This window comes from Ursus arctos, chromosome X (genome assembly GCF_023065955.2).
Source record: "Ursus arctos isolate Adak ecotype North America chromosome X, UrsArc2.0, whole genome shotgun sequence".
In the NCBI taxonomy this organism is placed as follows: Eukaryota; Metazoa; Chordata; class Mammalia; order Carnivora; family Ursidae; genus Ursus; species Ursus arctos.
The window spans coordinates 120,386,904-120,410,299 of NC_079873.1; the positions used below are offsets into that span (position 1 = coordinate 120,386,904).

General features: G+C 42.0%; 1 long non-coding RNA gene across 1 annotated transcript; it reads left to right on the forward strand.

The window, feature by feature from the left end:
• The first annotated feature begins 19,367 nt into the window (after positions 1-19,367).
• On the forward strand, positions 19,368-22,837 carry LOC130544227 (uncharacterized). Its single transcript, XR_008960371.1, has 2 exons — positions 19,368-19,903; positions 20,534-22,837. It is a non-coding gene; the product is annotated as an uncharacterized LOC130544227 (long non-coding RNA).
• Positions 22,838-23,396: the final 559 nt, after the last annotated feature.

Here is a 23,396-nt window from a genome sequence, read left to right on the forward strand (position 1 = left end):
ATCTAGGGCCATTTAGTGTGGGAGCAAAAGTCCAGAAAAACTCCCCATGACTTGAATCTTCACACAACAAAATATGGCCTAAACTATACCGAGCATAGTTTTTGCAAGGAATCAGGGGGATAGGGGCACCTGGGTGGCTCAGTCAGTTGGCGTCTGACTTTAGATTTTGGCTCAGGTCATGATCTAGGGTCATGAGATGGAGCCCTGAGTTGGGCTCTGCGCTCAGTGTGGAGCCTGCTTCAGATACTCTCTCTCCCTCACCCTCTACTCCTCCCACCCCCACTTGCACCACACTCTCTCCCTCTCTAAAAAATGAAATGAAATGAAATGAAATGAAATGAAATGAAATGAAAAAGAAATCTGGGGGATATGCAATACATTTTTAAAGTTGTGCTTTAGCCCAAATAGCTAAAAATTATTTGGTATCAAAAAAGGTATGCTTCAGGTATTTGTAAATTTTATTTATTTACAAGGAACTACTAATTTCTCAATAGTAGCATTTAAATGATGCCGTCTAATCTCAAGTAGACTTTTAGAGCTGTCGGCCATCAGTTTTGCCTCAATGGTAGACTAAGCAAACTGTAAAATGCATATGTCCTTTGACACCTCGAATACACTGGGAGGTTATCACCCAAAGGCAAAAAGACACATGAATTTCACCAATCTTTTCTTTCATTATACTGAAAAATTGGAAACAATACCACTGCCCAATCATAGGGAATTGATTATGGAAATTATAATCAAGACATAGAACCGATACTAAGGGGCCATTAGACGTGAGGTTGTAGAAGAATATTCAGTGAAACTTGAGAAGATATTTATGATATATTGTAAAGGAAAATTCCAAAACATATTGCACAACAACACGGAAAGTATGATCTCACTTTTGCATCCACATATGTGTGTGTTTAGCTCTAGAAAGGTGTTTAGAAACAGGCCTCCAATGTGTTTAAAAAATGGCGGTCTCAATTGTTGAATGGAAGTGGTGGATGTATGAGTGTTCATGGCGCTTTCAAACTTGCTATATGTTTGAAAAACCTAACAGTAAAGAGTTAAAAGGAAAAAAGTTGACTCGGATGACTAAGATTTGGTGTGGCATGTGTGCTCCATCACAGGGCTTGCTGATTTGTGAAGGGACTGATCACATCCCAACTGTGTTTAAGCAACAAGTATTACTGTAGAACTATCAATGTCAGTCTGTCCAACTGCCAGTGGGGGTCATTTCCCAATTTCATACCAGCTCTCTCATTCCCCAATGAGCACATCGTTCCATGGCTAGGTACCAAGAGCACATGCTCCCTGAAGGTCCAGATTTTGGAAACATCTCCTCCTCAGTTCTACACGATATCACAGGACTCAGAGGAGTAAGAGAAGTTGCTTTGGCAAAGTAATCACAGCCTTTAGTTTTTCAAACACCTAACAACAGGCTTCAGTGACTCTGATAACTGGCTATTTAAGGAAAATGAAATGAGAATGATGACATCTATAACGGTGGAACCCAAATGATACGCTCCCGTTCTAAACACGAGTGTTTCAAAATAAAAAAAAAAAAAAAAAACCTAAAGTTGGCAATAAGCCAAAAAAAAAAAAATCCTCCCTTTCTTCCCCCAAGTCTTAGGTACTGGTGGGACTGTCTTTTCATGCATGAAACTGGATAGTATCTTCTTTTCTGAATTGCTATTTATATTGTTTCTCTACTTTCTATTGGGATATTCACTTGTCATTTATGTGTTAGAGCTCTTTGCAACCCTTTGTTATATGTGATGATAATTTTTCCCAAGTTTGACGTTTAGCTTGACTACGGCGTTTTTACTGTATATAAATGTTGTTCATTCTTATGTATTCGCATCTGTGAATCTTTTATAGCTTCTGCTTTTTATGTCATCTTTGGAAAAGCACTGTCCGCTACAAGATTATATATAAAAATACACACCTATAAATTCTTAAAGTATTTTTGGTGGGATTTTTTGACATTTAACTCTTTAAATTATGTGGCATTTATTTTGCTCTGAGACACCAGAATTTAACTTGATTGCCCCCTCCAATGACTAGCCATTTGTTCCCATACTATTTATTGAAAAATTCTTCTTTTTCCTTCACCTTCAACTTAGACTTTCTCTGTATGCCAGTGAAAATAAAAAGGTTACTTTTTTTTTTTTAAAGATACCAGCTTTCTGATGTGTACGGACTATAGCTTAGCCCTTATGCATAAGTGGTAATTTCTGTCCCAAACAAAAATAATTTTGTAATTGGCATGTCTAATATTTGGCTCCTCTTCTAACATTGGTATACGTATAAATGGAAGTCTACCTTTTTAGGCAAAATAATTTCAGATTTACATTAGATCACACCCATATTAAAATTGTTTTAGCCAGTCACTTTAATGTTATTGAAAATTCTGTTTACACGCAGGTGTGTGAATTTTATAGTACACTCAGAATCTGTGTGCAATAAGTTTTCAATATTTTTTTCAATACAGTTTCAAGATTTTTCATCAGCCCACAGGCTTCCATACCAGCAACCACAGAACAGGACATTTAATTAAATTGACAATAAATCAATCATTGTATAATTTTTGATGTGCCCAAATGCCATGAAACCTCATCCTGGGAAAATAGCCAGCAATGCGGCTTTATCATATTTCTCAATAGATATATAGTCACCAGGAAGTTATAAATCATCTGGCCGAATAATCTCTACTGTCTTTCAAAGTTTACTTTTTTCTTTACTTAGTACTGAAGAAAACAAGACTAAGAGCTCAATGAGCAGTGGCCAATGAGAAAAATATAGTCTAGTGTGCTATATGATTCAGAAAACTCACCTGCACCTGAGAAGTAGTAACCAAACTGGTCAGCTCTTGTAAAAATAAAAAACTATCTAGAGACATTTTCTCTCTTTCCTCAAGTTCCTTATTGACATTTTTGAGGTTTTCTTGGCAAATATGCCATAACAATGCTACTACTTTTTATTTCCACGGAATGATAGTATTTCTGTGGAATACTACTGGTTATAAAGCTCTTGTCCTTTACTGACTTTGAATATTGTGTCATGATGCGGCCCATTCGCAGAGCCTGCAGATAAGCATGAGCACTGGGGCGCCTGGGTGCCCCAGTCAGTTAAGCGTTCGACTCTTCATTTCGGCTCAGGTCAGGATCTCAGGGCCGTGGGATCGAGCCCCGCATGGGGCTCTGTGCTCAGCTCGGAGTCTGCTTGTTCCTCTCCCTCCCCCTGCTTGCGCGCTTTCTCTTTCTCTAAAACAAATAAGTAAATAAAATCTTAAAAAAAAAAAAAAAAGAGGAGAACTGAGCTGGGTGGATGCTTTACTCCTTTCTAGATCATTCTGTGCCCTTGGGCAAGTCAGTGCCATCTTTGGGCCTCATTGTTTTTCATCAACAAAATGAAGAGTTTGCTTATGTGAGTTTAACATTTCTCTCAGTTTTAAAAGTCTGTATTTTAAGTTCACTGACACGGTTGTGAAAGTGTCTTTCTCGGCAGGAACTGCCCACAGGTAGAGGCAGTCAGGTCTTGCCATACATGTGAGCTGCAGCGAGCACTCACAGACAGGGATCGTGCACTAGCGTGCCCCAACGTGACTGCATGCGCAGCGCACAACTCTCCCTATCGAGGAACCAACGGTTGTTTGATTGGTAGAGTTTGGCAGCCCCGCTCAAAACGAGCCAAGGAAATTCCCAAAAGGCTTGGCTGTCCTTTTGCTTTAAAGGTGCACAAAGTGCAGGCTGCACCCTACGGCCCTGGGCATATGCCCAACCAACTTATGAAAAGCCATCAAGTGATTTTTAGATGGAATCTTGACCGTGATATTTAATCGACAAAATCAACACTTCAAAAAAACCAAAATCTTAAGGGACACCCGGGTGGCTCAGTCAGTTAAGTGTCTGCCTTCAGCTCAGGTCATGATCCCAAGGTCCTGGGATCCAGTCCCCCACCGGGCTCCTTGCTCAGCACAGAGTCTGCTTCTCCCTTGCCATCTGCCCCTCCCCCTGCTTGTGCTCTCTCTCTCTCTCTGACAAATAAGTAAATAAAATCTTTAAACAAATCTTAAATATTTTTAGACCTTATTTCAAGATATTAAATTTTTTTTGACAGATGAACTATGCATTAAGGGAAGAGTCTGAGAACCTATAGTTTTTATTAAAATGAGCAAAAATAAAAGGAGAAGATTGACTCACTCTATTACTTACTTTATCTGGAAAAGAGTGTGGGTGGGAGGCTTGAGGAATGACCCGGGACCCAACAGGGCTAAGAAAGCGGGATTGAATGTCTGTCTCCACGACGTTTTCGATTTCTCCATATCGTACTTTCTGCTTTGCACAATCCTTCATGATGAAACGTGCATAATTAATTCACAAAGCAAAGAGCAGTTCTAGGAGATTACAAATAATATTAGATCATTAGTTTTATAAATTGAAGACTTACATATTAAGCTCTAATTAGATCCTTCCTGATAAATCAAAGTACCAGTTTTGTAACCCCAGAATACATAACCTTCAACAAGAGTCCCTCTGATAGAACTCTGGGCTGTAGAATTTAAGTCAGATGCTATTTTCACATCTGCTCCTGTCCAGCACATTGAGAACATTGCTTATCTTGTGAGGCCAAACACAGGACGGTGAAGTTTCTAGCAAAGTCCAGGGGTCGCTGGGTTTGCAGAGGAGAGAGAGTGCTATCACCATTTGCCAGCGACATCAGGCCAAAATGTACCTGTCCCTAACTATGCAGAAATGGAAAGCAAAATGGATTTGAATTAGAGATTTTATGAACCTCAGGAAACTGCCTTGCTTCTTGATTTCCTAGTATTCACGAATCCCGTTGGTGACAGAATGGGCCGGCACATTTAGCAGTTTTCTCTGCCAAATCAGCTTTCTCCTATTTAGCCTTCCCAACAGCTCAACTAGGTATGTACTATGATTCCTATTTTACAGATTAAAAAAACCCCTAAGGTTCAGCTAGGTTACATCACTTGCCCAGAATGAATCAACTAGGAAGTAAGATGGCCAGAATTTATATATAACCCAGGTCTGTTGAACTCCTGCCCTTTGCTTCAGGATTCGACATGTAGCTATGACATAATCTTTTAAAATATGCCTGTTTTGTTTTATTTCGTTTTCACAGTCAACAAACACCTATAGAGTCCATACGTATATTTATGCAATGGTCTAGACACTGGGGCTATAGCCCTAAAAAGGACACTGTCCTTGTCCTTGGGAAGCTCGTGCTTTACTCCAGTGGCTTTCAAAATCTCTTCATGGTTTTCCCATGAGCAATATATTTTATATCACGAGCCATCACACACATATATAAACTTATGCCTTTCATAAAGACTTGCAGAGTCTCTTCTCCGATGGGAAGAAAGGGGGTGTATCCACGAAAATGTATACCATACTCAGAAGTCTGGGCTCACAGGAGGGGAAGAGTCGGCTCAGATACTTGGAGTGTTCTTCCTCATCTTAAACAAAGTTCTATGAGACAAACAGCATCTTATCACTTGCATTTAGCCACCTGTGCATAATTTTTCACATGGCGAGCGCACAATTAATATCTCACCAATGAATAAAGTGCACTTCAACAGGCTTTTCAGTCTGATAAGACCTAGAACTTTCAACCAGGGATAATGATAATGGTTGACATTTATTGAGTGCTTGCTCTTAGCCAGGCACGATTCTAAGCATGTTTCCCTGCATTATTACATTTGATCTTCACAATCAGCACATAGACTCAGTACTATTATTATCCATAGTTCATAGATGAGACAACTGAGACTCAAACATTTTAAGCAGCTTCTCAGATCTGTAACAACCACAGAACGGCACAGCTGGGATTCCGATCTAGGTCTGACTTCAAAGACTTTACTCTCAACTGTAACTACCTTCCAGGGAAGCCAAGAAAATCAGAATCCATCCAGAACGTTCTCTTCAAAGAATACGGGGTAGCAGGCATTGGCAGGATTCATCCATTTAACGAGGGAGCTAGTCATTAAATAACTATTGTTACATGTCTTAGTTTACAAATAACTCTAAGTGATCCTGGTAAAGATCCTTACCCTCCCCTTGACTTCCTGATAGTTACAAAACCACACTCCACATCTGAAAGTCTTTCACTGTACCCTTGCCTGCTAATGAAGCATGTCAGCCAAGCCCCGAAGTCCTTTGCATGGTACAAAAATCACATCTTTTGCTGCCTGCTACACAGAACAAGACACAATAAAAAAATATGATGGGTCTTTTGACAGCCAACTTAAACGCCAGTGCCTTAGCCTAGAGTTCAAGGACCTCCACAATCTGACCTCATTTCCCTTCAAGTCTTCTGTCCCCTGCTTCCTCTCTACCAACCCCAGTGTCCTGTTATTCCCCATACTTGTTCATACAGTCCCTCCTCACCGATAATGTTTCCTTAGCTTAGAATCCCCACACACCCCTTTCCCCACCCATTTCCAGTTTACACATCTCGAGGCTCATGTCAAGGGACAGCTACTTGACGCCTGTGCTGGCAATCCTAGCTAGATATGATTGCTCTCTCTCCTTCTTCAGAACACACAAATTACTGTGTACCTTTCTTAGTACAATTTGCCTTTTTTCACCTCGCATTTTTTCGGTCTTAAACCCCTAGTCCATCTTAAATTTCTTTTTTACACCTTTGTTTTTTCAAACACAAATTAACAGAAGGTGTTTGGCAAGCACACACCCAGTTGAAATTGAGGTTCTGAGAATCCGATGTCATTGTACCGTTTATGGTATCTGTCCTACTACCGTACCATCTTTGGTGCTTAGGTCAACTTGGGCGATTCTAATGATGTCTCTGTCTTGCTTAAAAGCCATCGTAGACAATGTTTATTTTGTACACAGGCATTTTCAAAGTGTCGTTGTTGGAGGCCTAGTCAAATCTATAGTCATAGTAATACTAAGTAATGCTAAGGCATTCTTAGCCTTTTCTACGTGTTGACATTTTCACTCACGGTGGCAAAGCAACAGAAGTGGAAATCAAGGCAGTGGCATCAAACAGTGCTACTTAGGAATTGTATTATTTACCCCCACACACTCACGGTTATAAAACAGAGCCATTTTCACGTAAAAGTGCTTTTGATAAATCAGTAAATATTATTACTTCTATTAAATATTGACCCTGAGTACCATGTCTTTTTAATACTCAATGTTAGAAAACGAAAAGTGTGCAAAATGCGTTTCTGTTCTAGACTCAAGTATGATGGTTGTCTTGAGGAAAAGCACCTGCGTAGCTGAGTCGTGAGCCGACCTATCCGCTCCTGCCCATGGAATGCCGTCTGTACATCAGGGGACTACTGGCAGAATGCTGTGGTTATTCAGGCTTGGGTATTGCAGACATTCTTCTCAAAAATGAAATAAACAAGCCTGTCACTTCAAGGAAAAAACTGTCTTTTTTTTTTTTTTTTTGCCTATGATAAACTTCCTGCTTTCAAGTGGAAATCAGAACTTTGGAAAACTTACATTTGCCACTGCGAGCGTGAAAGATTTCCAATACATATGACTTTCCCAATGAGATTGGTAGCCATACCAACGAATGAGATTTTCTGATATTGTATAGACTAGGCCAACATTCCCAAGTTCCGCATAAATCACTGAACTGATGTCTTTCGAATGACCAAGGCGATGTGTTGCAAATTGTGTGTGGGTCAATGACCCATTCAAAGTGCAAGGTAGACTGATATTTTTTTAAATATGTATAAAAATCTCATTGACATGGTTTCAGATTTCACATTGCAGCTAACTTTTTAGAAACTGCTACTCACTGAATTTTGGTGTGGCGTCAAAGAAGAATATCCACAATGATCTGAGATGGCTATTAAAATACATCTCCGTTCTCCGACTTTATATCTTTGCAAAACGAGTTCTCTTCATATACCTCCACCAAGACAACAGAGCACGAAACACTGAATGCAGAAGGAGAAAAGAGACACGAGCTCTCTTCTACTTAGCCAGACGTTAAAGAGAGGAGCAAAAAGTGTAAAACAATGCCCCTGTTCTCACTCTTTTTGTTTTGTTTTAGAAAATATAGCTAGTTAAATGTGACTGGGTTTACTGTTGCTATAAAATGAATTAGTAAGTAAATATTTTTTAAAGATTTTTTATTTAATTATTTGAGAGAGAGACAGAAAGAGCACCAGTGGGGGGAGGGGCAAAGGGAGAGAGACAAGCAGACTCCCTGCTGAGTAGGGACACCCCCCCCAACGTGGGACTCGATCCCAGGACCCCAAGGTCATGACTTGAGCCAAAAGCAGACACTTAACCTGCTGAGCCACCCAGGCACCCCAGTAAGTAAATATTTTTTTTTTAAAGATTTTATTTATTTATTTGACAGAGATAGAGACAGCCAGCGAGAGAGGGAACACAAGCAGGGGGAGTGGGAGAGGAAGAAGCAGGCTCATAGCGGAGGAGCCTGATGTGGGGCTCGATCCCGTAACGCCGGGATCACGCCCTGAGCCGAAGGCAGACGCTTTAACCGCTGTGCCACCCAGGCGCCCCCCAGTAAGTAAATATTTTTAAACATTTTCCAGCTTTCAATTCTAATAAAATAAATACCTATAGATATAAAAATGAAAGCTCTGGTGGTAGTGGTGGGGTTCTCAATAATTTTTAACAGTATAAAGGGGCTTTGAGGCTGAAAATTTGAGAATCACCACTATTTTAGAAAACAGACCAAACTTTTTACCATGGCCCACCAAGCCCCGCACAACTTGCCTTCCGCCTCTCTCCCCGACCTCATGTCCCAGCCATCTGCCTCTCTCTATGATCCACTCACATTGGTTGGCTTTCAGTCCTAACCTTTCCATCCTTCTTCCTGCCCAGGACTGAGCATGTTACCCAACCAGCCTATAACAACCCTGTCTCCCCCGTTCCTCCACCCTCCACCCAACTGATGTTGAGTCAGCCTCAGATTTCCAATCTGGTTGCTGTGGAATGCATTGTCACAAACTTAGTAGCTTAAAGCCATACTTATCTACTCTCTCACACTTACGTAAATCAGAAGTCCAGATGGGTTGAACTCGTTTCTCTGCTCCAAGATTCACAAGACATAAACCAAAACACCAGCATATCTGTGCTCCTTTCTGGAGGTTCTGGGAAGAAACCATTTCCAGACTGATTCAGGTTGTTGGCAGAATTCATTTCCAAGTTCTCACAAGGAGTTAGGTCTTCATTTCCTTGCTGGCTGCTGGCCAGAAGTCATTCTCAGCTTTCAGAGGCCACCCTACATCTTTTTTTAAAAAAGATTTTATGTATTTATTTGCAAGAGAGAGATAGAAATAGTGCCAGAGAGCACAAGTGGGGAGGAGAGGGAGAAGCAGGCTCCCTGCTCTCCACCCTCCATCTTTAAGCCAGCTATGCCCATGCATAACCTCTATCCCAGCAATGATGGCCATTGTATTCAAGAGCCCATTGGGCAATGACAGGGATGGCTGGGAAGAGAGGCTCACTGGTACCCACTTGATTTTTCAAATCCTCTGCTGAAGTCAGCCTTTGGTGAGCATTGACATGGGACATCAGTATCTTCATGTTTTGCCCATCCGGAGACATCTATCCACATACCTCTTCCCCAAATTCATCTGTTGCCAATTTTCCAATCACGCTCCTTTCAAATCCCTGACCCTTCAGCCCAACCATTGGATGCACCCATGAATAGGTATATGATTGCGTATCAGGCCTTTTCTCTTACTAAGCAAAGTGAGCAAACAAGTACACTGCTCAGAGTTCTGCCCACGGGGCGGATTTCTCTTCACACTGTCCTTCCGGGATGTCCCAGAGAGAGGCTCTAGTCCTACAGCTGCCCGCTTTTTGGTGGTGTCTGCCTATCACGCAGAACCATCTGTAAACCACAGGCGCCTGCATGGCTCAGTCGGCGTCCGCCTTCGGCTCAGGTCATGATCCCAGGGTCCTGGGATCGAGTCCCTTATCAGGTTCCTTGCTCAGTGAGGAGCCTGCTTCTCCCTCTGCCTGCTGCTCCCCTGCTTGTGCTCTCTCTCTCTCTGACAAATAAATAAAATAAAATAAAATAAAATAAAATAAAATAACCATCTGTAAACCAGACCTGAGTCTTCTCTTCCTCTGTCAACGGATTGTAGAGAACTCCCCAGGAGACCATAGGTGCAGAAAGGGAGAGGGAAAGTAGTGTAGCAGGAGTGGGGTCCATGGGCATTTGGGCCACTTCTTCACGCAACCTGCTTGTGCCTTCAAGGGCCTGCTCAGGTCCAGTCACATTTATAGCACTTCCATTTGATGACAAAGTGCTGCCGTGTGCGATCAACCTCAGGGTTTGGTGAGCCGGGCAGCACGCAGTTCATATGGGCATGACAATGCCGCGGGGGCCTCGCTGAGGTTTTCTCAGGTAATGCAGGTGGACGTGGAAGGCACATACACTGGGGATAGGGAGGCCACTGCAACTGGGGAATGGGGAGATCTAGTCCTCCGGTAAAAAAAGACTCACCAGAGCTTAGGGGCTCAAGAGCTCCAGCTTCGTCAAAGTCTTTCCACACGTTCTCATCCCAACTTTTAGGAGGCCATGCTTTCCCAATCCGTGCCCTCACTTGGACAGTAGACACCCCGAGAGACTGAAAGTTCCACTTAATTGCAGGATGAAGTTCTGTGTCTGTCAGCAACTTCAGCCCTGTAGCTGTGGGAGATGAAGGTCTCCTTCAGGACACACACTGAAGATCAAAGGTCATTTATGAGGCACTTGAGCTGGAAATTCGAACCCCTGAGTTCATCCTTTTCTTTCGACACTTTGTCCAGGGACCTTAGGAGCAACTAACCAACATTATTATACTTTCCAGTTATCAAAAATTGTTCAAAAGTATTATATACACAGTCACCTAGCTCTGTGCTTCTTCTAAGTGGTTGATAAGGAGTATCCAGTGGTAATATTTCGCATGTCTCTATCTCCAGACAACACCATGGGCTGTGTTCTGCTACTGGAACTAGAGTCATTAGCACCTTTAGATCTAATCAGATTAGAGAATGAATTCCAGAAACCCCAGAACCAATTCACAAAACTCATCCTTAATATTCTGTTCCTTTAAAACCGTTCTCAGTACCAAAACCCATCTAAGACCAGATTGACAATACAGTTATCTGGGAGTTTCTTCATGAACACTAATTTTGAAAACTATTATTTTTATCATTCCTTTTCATATAATAGGTGTTACCAACTTTTGCTCTTATTCTCTCTCTCTTTCTCTCTGTCCTTCCCTCCCTCCCTCTTTTTCTCTGTCTCTGTCCCTGTTTCTCAATAAAAAACATTAGGACAACAGGTGCTTGATTTTCCATTCCAATTCAATTATGTCTTATTTTTCTTTTTTCTCCACAAATAAGAATGCCACCGTGTATGTCAAGTATCTTCCTATTGGTCTCATCTTCCTCTGTACCAGATGTTCTTCTTGATGTAAAGAAAAGAATTCTGATGTTATTAGTGACAGGCGTGAGCTTGTCTTTTTTCTTTTTTTTCCTTAAGGTACCTGGTCCAGTGACTTAATGAAATCATTAAGAGTTCTAAGATAATAGCTGTGATTTTTTAATTCTAAAAGGAATAATATTCAATAGTGTTTACACTACTTTCTCCCCATAAAATATCCTGGAAACCAGCACAGCCTTCAAAAGGTCCTGGAAGATTGGAAGAACAAATATTGTTAAAATGTCCATACTACCCAAAGCAATCTATGGATTTAATGCAATCCTTATCAAAATACCAACAGCATTTTTCACAGAACTAGAATAAATAATCCTCAAATTTTGTATGAATCCACAAAAGACTCTGAATAGCCAAAACAATCTTGAAAAAGAAAAACAAAGCTGAAGATAACACCATTCCAGATTTCAAGTTATACTACAAATCTGTAGTAATCAAAACAGTATGATACTGGCACAAAAATACACACACGGATCAGTGGAACAGGATAGAAAGCCCAGAGACAAACCCACAATTATATGGTCAGTTAATCGTCGACAAAGGAAGCAAGAATATGCAATGGGAAAAAGATAGTCTCTTTAACAAATATTGTTGGGAAAACGGGACAACTACATGCAAAAGAATGAAACTGGACCACTTTCTTAAACCATACACAAAAAGAAATTCAAAATGGATTAACAACCTAAATGTGAGACCTGAAAACATAAAAATCCTAGAAGAGAGCACAGGCAGTAATTTCTCTGACATCAGCCATAGCAACATTTTTCTAGATATGTCTCCTGAGGCAAGGGAAACAAAACCAAAAATAAACTATTGGGAGTACATCAAAATAAAAGGTTTCTGCACAGAAAAGGAAGCAATCAAGAAAACTAAAAGACAATCTACTGAATGGGAGAAGAAATTGCAAAAGACATACCTGATGAAGGGTTAGCATCCAAAATAATAAATAACTTGTATAACCCAACACCAAAACACAAACAATCCAATTAAAAATGGGCAGGAGACATGAACAGACATTTCTCCAAAGTAGACATTCAGATGGCCAACAGACAAGTGAAGAGATGCTCAACATCACTCATCATCAGGGAAACGCAAATCAAAACCACAATGAGATATCATCTCATACTTGTCAGAATGGCTAAAATAAAAAACAAAAGAAATGACAAGAGTTGATGAGGATGGGGAGAAAAAGGAACCCTCTGTTGGAATGTAGATTGCTTTGGGTAGTATGGACATTTTAACAATATTTGTTCTTACAATCTTCTGGGACTGTTGGTGGGAATGCCAACTGGTGCAGCCACTGTGGAAAACAGTATGGAGGTTCCTCAAAAAATTAAAAATAGAACTACCCTACAAGCCAGTAATTACACTACTGGGTATTTATCCAAAGAATAGGAAAGCACTTATTCAAAGGGATCCATGCACCCCTATGTTTGTTGCCGCATTATTTACAATAGCCAAATTATGGAAGCAACCCAAGTGCCCATCTACAGATGAATGGATAAAGAAGATGTGGTATGTAGATACAATGGAATATTATTCAGCCATAAAAAGAATGAAATCTCGCCATTTGGAACAACATAGAGGGACCTAGAGAGTATAATGTTAAGCAAAATAAGTCAGTCAGAAAAAGACAAATATTATATGATTTCACTAATTTGTGGAATTTAAGAAGCAAACAAAGAAAGAAAGAAAAAAGAGACAAACCAAGAAACAGACTCTTTTTAAAAAAGATTTTATTTATTTTATTTATTTATTTGAGAGAGAAAGAGAGCGTGAGAGAGCAGAAGCAGGGAGAGCGGCAGAGGGAGGGGGGAAGCAGACTCCTCACTGAGCAGGGAGCCCAATGTGGGGCTCGACCCCAGGACCCTGGGATCAGGACCTGAGCCGAAGGCAGTTGCTTAATCGACTGAACCCCCAGGTGCCCCCCAAGAAACAGACTCTTAACTATAGAGAACAAATGGATGGTGACCAGAAGGGAGGTGGGTGGGAGGGTGGGTGCAATAAATGAAGGAAATTGAGAGTACACTTATCTTGATGAGCACTGGGTAATATACACACACACACACACACACACATATACTTGTTGAATCCCTATATTGTACACCTAAAACTGATTTAACATTGTACGTTAACTATACCGGAATTAAAATAAAATTTAAAAAATAATAAGGTATCCAGACACAGGGAAAAAAAGTCCTGGAAGATCTGTTTAGTTTAAAGAAAAATGAAAGAAACACAGAGAGAGAAAGGATGGAGGGAAGGGGTGGGAGGAAGGAAGGAAGAAAGGGAGGAAGGCAGGGAGGGAGGGAAGGAGGGAAAACTTGAAGAATACATAACTTGTATTACCAAAAACCTCAATACCTTCTACTTCAGTTACCAGAGCAAATGGGAGCTACTATTAGATCCGACGCATGGTTATCTATTTATGACAATTTCTTTAGTACAATAATCTGAATTCACCTAGTGCTAGGGTAAGTTCGATTTATTCCTTCCGTCATTCATTCTACAATTATTTACTGTTGATTTCTCTATGCATAATACTACGCAAGATGCTGTGGAAGGTACAAGGAAATTTAATGCAAGGCTAATTCCTGTTAATGTTCTAAAAAAAAACTATTAAATGCCCCTGTGGAAACAAGAGACACACAAATTGAATCAAAGTTTGTCAGGCTTAGGGTGATTCATGCTTCAGAAGACCTAGTTCTCTGATATCCAGATTATGTGATACTCTTATGAAGCATTCATTGCCGAGATACGAAAGGAAAGAAGGAAAGAAAGAAAGAAAGAAAGAAAGAAAGAAAGAAAGAAAGAACCCTACACAAATGTCAGATGAGTGTAAAATAATACTTGTAGAATTCATTGTATCCACGCCCCCAAAAAACCCAGTACTTAGAATTTGGGGGACGTATTTTGGCCACCTATCAAATATTTGAATTATTTTTGCAGAATGTTGCTCAGACTTTCAAAGAGTGCACTATATTCATTTATATCCTCATAGAACAAATTTTTATTGAGTGCTTACTATGTGCCACACACTGTCCTTGGTGTTAGGGATAAAGCAGTGAATAATAGTGACAAAAATTCCTGTTCTTATAGAGCTTACCTTCTAGCAGGGGGAGATACACAATAAATCAAACAGATAAATAAACAAAAAAAAAATCTCAGATAGGGATGTGACATATCTGAGTTATGAGAAACTCACAGACAAAGAAACTCATATGAGAAAAATTGGCAAGCTCCTCAGACTGGGTGAAAAAGGTGTAAACCCCACATATCAACTATTTTTTTGTTCCATCACCCTAGAAAAAAGGAGAGTGGACTAAAAATGGTTTCGTTTTCTCACTCTGCTCTACATCTTTACCGTTCTTTTTAAAGATTTTATTTATTTATTTATTTATTTATTTATTTATTTATTTATTTATTTGACAGAGAGAGAACGAGCACAAGCAGGGGGAGCGGCAGGTAGAGGGAAAAGCAGACTCCCCACTGAGCAAGAAGCTGGATGCGGGGCTCGATCCCAGGACCCTGAGATCATGACCCAGGCTGAAGGCAGACACTTAACAGACTGAGCCACCCAGGTACCCCTATATCTTTACTGTTAACAGACTCTGTAACCCTCCTAGATTCAAAAGATTCACTGAAATATGGGTTATTTCCCCCAGATTTCACCAACCAGATTGTCCCGAGACTGTATCGTTAGTATCAAAAACCTTGCCAGCTCTGCCAGACCCCACTTACTTGACCATCTATCCAACATAGTCTTTGACAGATACCTCAAACTCTTCTGAGAATCCCCACGAGTGCTGACAGCTGCTGACGAGCTGGTCCTCTTTGTTGTAATCGCCAACATCACTACCTTCCCCAGATGTTGGTGGGATGGAAATCGACTGCACTGGATGTCGGTGATGCTGAAATACAACACGGCAGCCTGATACTGAAGATTCATATCACTCCACTTGCAACGTGAGAACATTCTCTCCATTATTAAGTTCAATCAGAGAAGCTATCCACAGCAAAGTTCCACTCCCCTAGGGCACACAGATTCTGTCAGGGTAGTATCTTCGATCATCCCTCTTCTCTAAAAGCAGGCACCTTTTGGGGACCTGCTGATCATTAGAGATTCCTTACTTTTTCATTCTTAGATCTCTCTGGGAATCTGTTTTATTTCTCCCTGCAATATGGTCTCAGTTAGGGTCATTCCGGTCTTTGAGACCCCCCAGAAGGTGGACACAGGTTAAATTATTTTCCTTTAGTAAGCTCTTCAGCCCCTGTGATTAAAAGGTATTGTTGGGTTTTGGCTACCTGGGGTCTCGATTTTCTTATGGAGAATTATCTCTTCCCCTGTGATCAGCTATCCTGATGTGCTCTGCCCAACGGTTGGGCGCATAACACAAGTTGAGCCAATTGGACTGTCCCAAGAATATTAATCTTGAGAAGAAATGCATAATGGTAGGAAAATGGCTGAAATTCAGTGATTTCAGTGTGCTTGCTCTGACAAGACTATCCAGTAGTTCCTGATTCCTACCCTTGAAGCTGCCTAGTAGTTCCTTTTTTTTTTTTTTGAAAGCTTGGTTCTCCATTGATGTCATGAATTACTTTATATCATTCCAGTAAATTCATTTTTCCACTTAAATGAATTTCTTTTTGTAAGATTTTATTTATTTATTTATTTATTTATTTATTTATTTATTTGAAAGAAAGAGAGAGAACATGAGCTGAGGGAGAGGGAGAGGCAGACTCCCCGCTGAGCAGGGAGTCTGATGTGGAACTCGATCCCAGCACCCTAAGATCATGACCTGAGCCGAAGGCAGATGCTTTACCAACTGAGCCACCCAGGCACCGCCTTAAATGAATTTCTAATCTAAATAAATACAGGGCAGAAAGGTATCTCCTAATTGCACTCTCCAGAAGGATTAGAGTCCCAATGCCTTCCTAGTCAAAACATCTGTTTACTAAATGTTAGAGATTGAGTGTCCCTTAAAGGTATTGTAATCCATACTCCTCATTTCATAGATAAACTAAGGCTAGGGAAAGGAAGAAACTTAACAAGATTGGTCATCTCATTTACAAACATTAAGTGTCTATTGGGCACAGGCGTTGGTGTAAGTACTGAGGGCATAGGATTTAAAATTTCAGACATAGCCCATTGACAGATGAATGAATAAACAAAATGTGATATGTATCAATATTACATATATACGCATACATTGTATCTATTTTATACACACACACACACACACACACACACACACGGATATTATTTAGCCTTAAAAAGAAAAGAAATTCTGACACATGCTACAACATGAATAAACCTTGTAGAGATTATTGTAAGTGAAATAAACCAGACACAAAAAGACAATTACTGTGTAATTCCTCTTGTATGAGTGCTTAGAATAGTCAAATTCATAGACACAGAGTGGAATGGTGGTTTCTAGGGGCTGGAGAGAGGAGGAAATCGGAGGACAGAGTTTCAGTCTGGGCTGATGAAAGTTCTGGAGATGGATGATGGTGGTGGTGGTGGCGGTCGCACGACTATGTGAATGTACTGAATGCCACTGGATCGTACACTTAAAAAATGGATAACATGGTAAGTTTCGTGTATGTATGTTTTAGCACAATAAAAAGAAAGGAAAAATCAAACACAAGTATTGTCCTTAGGGAACTCAACGTAGTCCATGGTGTATAAGCCACATATGTAAATTATTGACAACTTATGGTTGAAAGTGTTAAATAGCAGAGAATAGGAATGGATCGTAGTGCCCTGGGTGGGAAAGTTCTCGTTGGATGTCTATGGGGCTGGCTGTGCAAGGATGACTTGGAAACGGAGGGAAGGAGAATCCAGGCAAAATGTATAAGCAAAAGCATCTCCTAGGGATGGGGCAAGGTTTGTGTGGGAGAAGGAGTAATGCCACTGGGTTGTCATTAAAGAGTCCTAAAACAGAGCGGTAGGGCATAGTCGGAAAAGTAGGTTGAGGCCAAATCAAGGACGGTCTTGAATGCCTGCCTACCAAATATAGCAGATGAAGAAAATCGACAGCCGTGTAAGTGTTGGAAACACAGGAACGAAGCAGCGTGGTGAAATTGCCACCAGAGAGAAAGGAAGCAAAGCCAGGGATTTTCCGAAGGTAGAAGTGAGAAGATGTGCATGTGAAGGACAAGAGAGGGGAAGGGATAAACAATGATTCGGGGTAACGGGAAGGGCATTCCAAGAGAGCAAACAGGGTGATGAACACCTTCTAGGGAAAAGACATTGAATGAATTTGGGGATATTCTGCATTTGAGGTCCAGGTGGGGCATCCGGAAATGAGGGCCGCTAGCATGGCCAGAAGGATAACCGGAGAGGTTTTGGAGCCGTCCTTATGCCAGTGGTATTTGAAGGCATGAAGTCGGCTACCTCATCCACAGACCAGAGAAAGGCTGCGGGCAGAGTCTCTCAGAATTCATTCCTCTAGGAAGGGGTGGGAAGGGAAAGACAGTGAAAGAGAGGGAGCGCAGAGCCAGAAGTGACAAAGGCCAGACTTGGGCTCTGTATTGTGCTCCCCACACTGCTACGAGGGTGGTTTTCCCAAAATCCAAATATAATCCTACCCTTTCCCGCTTCAGACATTTTAACGCAATCTTTGTAGAGATGTGGTCTGTCGCAAACACGCAGCAGAATCCCCTGGGGGGGGGGTTGTCTTCAAAGGCAGACTTCCAGGCCCACCCTAGAGATTGTAAATTATATTCTTGGGGAATCCTTGTTTCTAGAGTGGATACGAAAAGGGAAGATGAGAGGGAAGCCTGAGGGAGAGGGGAGAAATGGGAACGCGGCGCCGTGTCAGTAGGCCGTGGTTTCTCGAAGTGAGGCCTAAGTCGACCAGGATCCCACAAAGGATGAGTTAAAATGCCAATTTCTGAGCTCCACCCACACCTATGAAATTACGGTCTCTGGAGGTGGGCTCCTGAACGCATGCGTTTTTAACGGGGGTACCGGCCTGAGACCCCGGGACCCCTCCAGACAGCCTCCAAATCCAGAGCAGAGAGCTCTGTCCCGGCAAGGATCGAGCAGGCCGTGGGTGCAGTCCGTGGTCTAGGAAGATGGGCTGGAAAGAGAACCGAGGTCCGTATCCAGCGGTCACTAGGAGAGGCCACGGTACAAACTGAGGGGATACCCCCCAAAATCAGAGTTGAGGATGAAAAAGCCAGGAGAAACAACCAAGGCATCTTTCCTCCCGTGGCCTTTTCAAACAGGCCATTGGCCGCCCTATAGTTGTTGCTCTGAGGTCTCCTCAAGAAACATTGCCCAGCAACCATCACAAGGTCTCATATAACCTCAAGATTCTCTCATTATTAGGGCATCAGGTTTCCATTGACAATAATGCCCTCTCTTTGGCTCACAGCGTAATGACGACGTGTGGAAAGGGCAGCGCGGGGCGCAGGTCGTAATTCCAAGCAGCGCAAGCGCAAGCTGAGTCTAAGAATGCGCACGTACCGCAGTGAGTCGGCCTCTAGGATGAGACCTTGGGAGAGCAAGGGAGCCGGCGGGCCAGGGCGGTACGAGGGCAGGCAGCTGTAGAAAGAACTCCAGAAATCCAGAATGTTGTTTTTTACCATGTTCCGCGTCAACCGGGCATCTCCTGATGACAAAGCCCCACGTGGCATTTCCTCCAAAGGCCAAACAAGCCCATGGAGGACGGCGTTTCAATAAATGTCAGCGTCCCGGGCCTGCGCAATTGTTGGCCACCCAGCAACAGGATGTGGCGGAGCCGGCGAGCAGGAAAACAACAGGAGGGTTAGCAGCTCTCCCAGATGCTGCCGGATAGGAAATGCCACGGCCAGTCCCACCAGGCTGGCTGGCTTGCTTGATTTTTTTTAAACCGTGTGAAGGCTCCACCTTGCTACTTGTCCAAAGCATTATGCAGTCAGGAGGGGCCAAATCCCTCCCCCCAGAGCAGTGCGACTGCGCTCCCGCTCCTGCAACAGCCGCGTCGCAATTCCAAGGCCCCGTTTCTTCCAAGGCTCAGGAAGTGTGTTGAAGGCAGGAGTTTAATAAAGAAACGACCTTCGCAACAGGCAATGGAGCAGAAGTTTTCCTGGACTCCTGCTGCTTCCTCATCCTGCTATCCTTGTCAGTGCCCAGCACTGGCTCCATAAATCAAGGGCGGAGAGTTTTTCTTCCTGACCCTTGACCCACAGGATAAAAAAAAAATTCAAGGTCACCTAAACAAAAAGCGATCTTTTTCTTCCCCAAGAGGAACACATGTAGAATTTTCTATTCATCTGGTTTTTCAAAAAAACGTTGCATTACGCTTGCATATGACCTTTTTTTCCCTCAACTTTGTACTTTGTGATAACCAACTATCAGAAGGCGGGCAAAGGAGGAAGAAGGGAACAGAGAAGATGATACTAGAACAAGGATTGGGCAAGAAAGACAAAGAGATGGATATGTGCACGGGAACAAAGGCCTGAGGTAAAAAGATGGGGATGGAGACCGCTGGGGACAATGGTGGACAGAAGGATTCTCTGAGGGTCTTGGTGTGGATGCTGGCCTTTAAAAAGTGGATGAGCATTTTAGTAGGTATAAAAAATCTACTAAACCTAAACTCTCTTTTCTGCATTATGAGATCACATTTCTGCCTTTATTTTCAAATTTCAAAATTGAATTTATTTTTTTTTCAAAGATTTTATTTATTTAACAGAGAGAGAGATAGCCAGTGAGAGAGGGAACACAAGCAGGGGGAGTGGGAGAGGAAGAAGCAGGCTCCCAGCGGAGGAGCCTGATGTGGGGCTCGATCCCAGAACGCCGGGATCACGCCCTGAGCCGAAGGCAGACGCTTAACCACTGAGCCACCCAGGCACCCCTCAAAATTGAGTTTAAAAAGAAGGCTTTATTTTCTCACAGGATCTGAAAGGCTTTGCACGTGTGAAAAAGAATGTGTTAGGCTGTTTCTTTTGGAATCTTGGAGGTGTTTTAAATTTCCTAGCTAGGCCTCCAAAGCCTTGTTATTATGGCCAGAAGAAATTGCCTGGTTAACTTATTAGCCCCCCCTTTTTTTTCTATTTGTATGCCTTTATTTGCTTTTTTGGTTTTCTTTTCTAGTTGGACTCTCATGGGGAAACATGATACAGCGATGAACTAAAACACCGGGTAATCACATCGAGGATTAAGTAGGCATGTTTCAAGCCTGGATTGCGTGAATTGCAAATCTTCATTCTGGTAAGACCTCGCTGGATTGGGCGACATTTACCGAACACTCAACAGTCTAGAGCCAGGTTAGCGTCTCCTTGGTACCACATTTGTCATTTAGGTCATTGTCCTATTCGTGCCACCTGTCAGCCGAGCATATGCTCCGTGATGTAATCAAGTGTTGCTTCTTTTCTTTTCTTTGTTTCTCTAAAGCCGTCTACCACACAAATAACAACATGGCTATTACCTTTAGAAGATAAAAATAAAAATAAGAACATGAATTTTAAGATACAAAATCCATAGGTAAATATTAGACTTTTTCTTCAGTCCCAAATATTGCATTAATTCTACCCTGGTTTTCCTTCCCTGGCTAAGCAACAGCCTCCTTAAACTCACCTTGGTCTTAGACTCAGGATCGCCTCAGAGCCCGCCGCGGTTAATCCCAACTCTAAGTGTTAGTGTTCCTCGTCACACGGAGAAACAACCTTGCCTGCTTGAGGCACGTCAAAATCTGGTAAATGCCTACTTTGTCTTACTCAGGGCGCCATTCCTTAAAATGTCAGCTTACTCTAGTCTTTCCATGGGTCTACTATGTACTCATTTCGGGCCCTCTGATTTCACGCTGTCATAATATTCCCTCTTAATTCCACTCCATATCTGAGGAGTTACAGGAATTTTGAGAGAAAGGCCCGGTTTACTGATCTGTACTACAGGAAAATATTAAAATTTGTGTCTGTTATGATAAATTATATAAGCTGTAAAAGAGCTTATCCTTTTTCTTTTGTTTTTCGGGCCTTTTAAATTATATGAACACACTGGGGTGCCTGGGTGGCTCAGTCGGTTACGCATCTGCCTTTGCCTTGGGTCATGATCCCGGGGTCCTGGGATCGAGTCCCGCATTGGGCTCCCTGCTCAGCGGGGAGCCTGCTTCTCCCTCTCCCTCTGCTTGTGCTTTCTCTCTCTGTGTCAAATAAATAAATAAAATCTTTAAAGACATTACTCGGGCACACCAAAATATTTTAAACCATGTTTTCTAGTGAGTATCTTCACAATAGGCCTACATCAGTTTGCCCATGGGTACTTGACCCACTGGTTGGATGGAATTAAGTGAAAGCTTGGATTTAATATTTGTCTTGCAAGTTTTGCTCATTCATTTATCGCTCAGTCCTTTGCCTTTCTTCTGCTGCTCCTTAACGATACACCTTACTGTGACAAATTCGGTGACCCATCTAAGGAGTTAGAAGAAACGTTGACCGTCACCCATCTTTGGACCCACTCAGTGGTATGTGATGAGCCTGTGCAGACAGGACCTCTTCCTCCTCAATGTCAGTTTCTACTCAGAAGAGAGTCAATATTTGCAGAGAACAAATATTTTATTGAGCCTAAAACTTAATGTATGCATCATAAACGCCTGGGCTTTAAAGCAAATTCCCAAGTCTGGGAGCAAGGACGTGAGTTTCATTTCAAATCAAGACCTGACCGGGGAGCCCCTCTCTGATCTCCTACCTCAAACCCAACCCCATCCCATTCTTCAACTGAGATCTGGACTTCAAATGAATGTGGGAGAATACGTTCCTCAAGGAGAGGATAATTGGCTGCCTCTTTGAATCTCCATCTTTGTGAAGAAGAAATAAGAAACAGCTCCTTTTCCATGCGTTGTTATTAATAGACGTGTCGCTGCCTATATTCGAGGAATGTTTGAGTCGCAGATGCTTTGAGATGGAATCTGGGTGTTCTGTGTTTGTGTTTGTTTTTTGCTCTTTTATCCACCTGGAAGCTCGTTTCCCAAGGTTGTGATCATTGTTCCTATTAAATCTTTGCAAAGCCTGGTTGTCAGACGAGGAGGAGGGAGTGGCTAGGGAGACAGGACGCGGAAGAGGAGAAGGAATCTCTTATCAATCCACGAATCTCAAAGTCTAAAAAAAAAACTGGTCAATTGCCACTCCTTTTTGTGTACAGAATTTCCTGATGCTCGGCTTTTGTGTATGTGTTTTGCTGTTTTAATTTTTGTCTTTAAATTTCTGAAAAAAAAACTGCTATAACAAAAACTGATGTTATTTGGCAGTTCGAACTACCGCAAGCAGGGGGCGGGGCTTCCTAGAAGCCGAGAACCTGCGTGTAGTGAACGCAGGCTGTGTACCAGCCACGCTGTTAACCACTTTTCCAGACAACTTCATTGAGACACGATTGACACACAATAAACCGTTCGTAATTAAAGCGTGCATTCTGATGAGTTTGGGCACATGCCTACACTCACGAAACCATCACGGCATTGGAAATACTGTTCCTTACTAGCCACGGTCCCAAGTTTCTCCAAGCGCCTTTCTAACGCCTCCCTCCCGCCCATCCCCTCTTCTGCTCCAGGCAATCACTCTTCTGCTTTCTGTCTCCGACGATTAGTTTGCGTTTTCAAAAATTTTATATAAATAGAATCATGTAGTCCCTACTCGCATTCGTCTGGCTTCTTTCAGTCCGCGTAATTATTTTGAAATTATCTAACTTGGTGCCCGTATCCCCACTTCATTCCTTTTCACCGCTGAGTGTTTTGCTACCACACTTGTTTATCCCTTAAGCGGGCATTTGAGTAGTTTCCCATTCTTGGCTCTATAAATAAAGCTGCAGTGAGTGTTCTCATACAAGTCTTTATGTGGAAACACGCTTTCGCTTCTCTTGGGGAAATACCTATGAGTAGAGTGGCTGGATCCTATGATAAGCTCAGTTTTGACTTTTTAATAAATGTCAAGACATTTTCCAAAGTGGTTGGACCATTTCAATT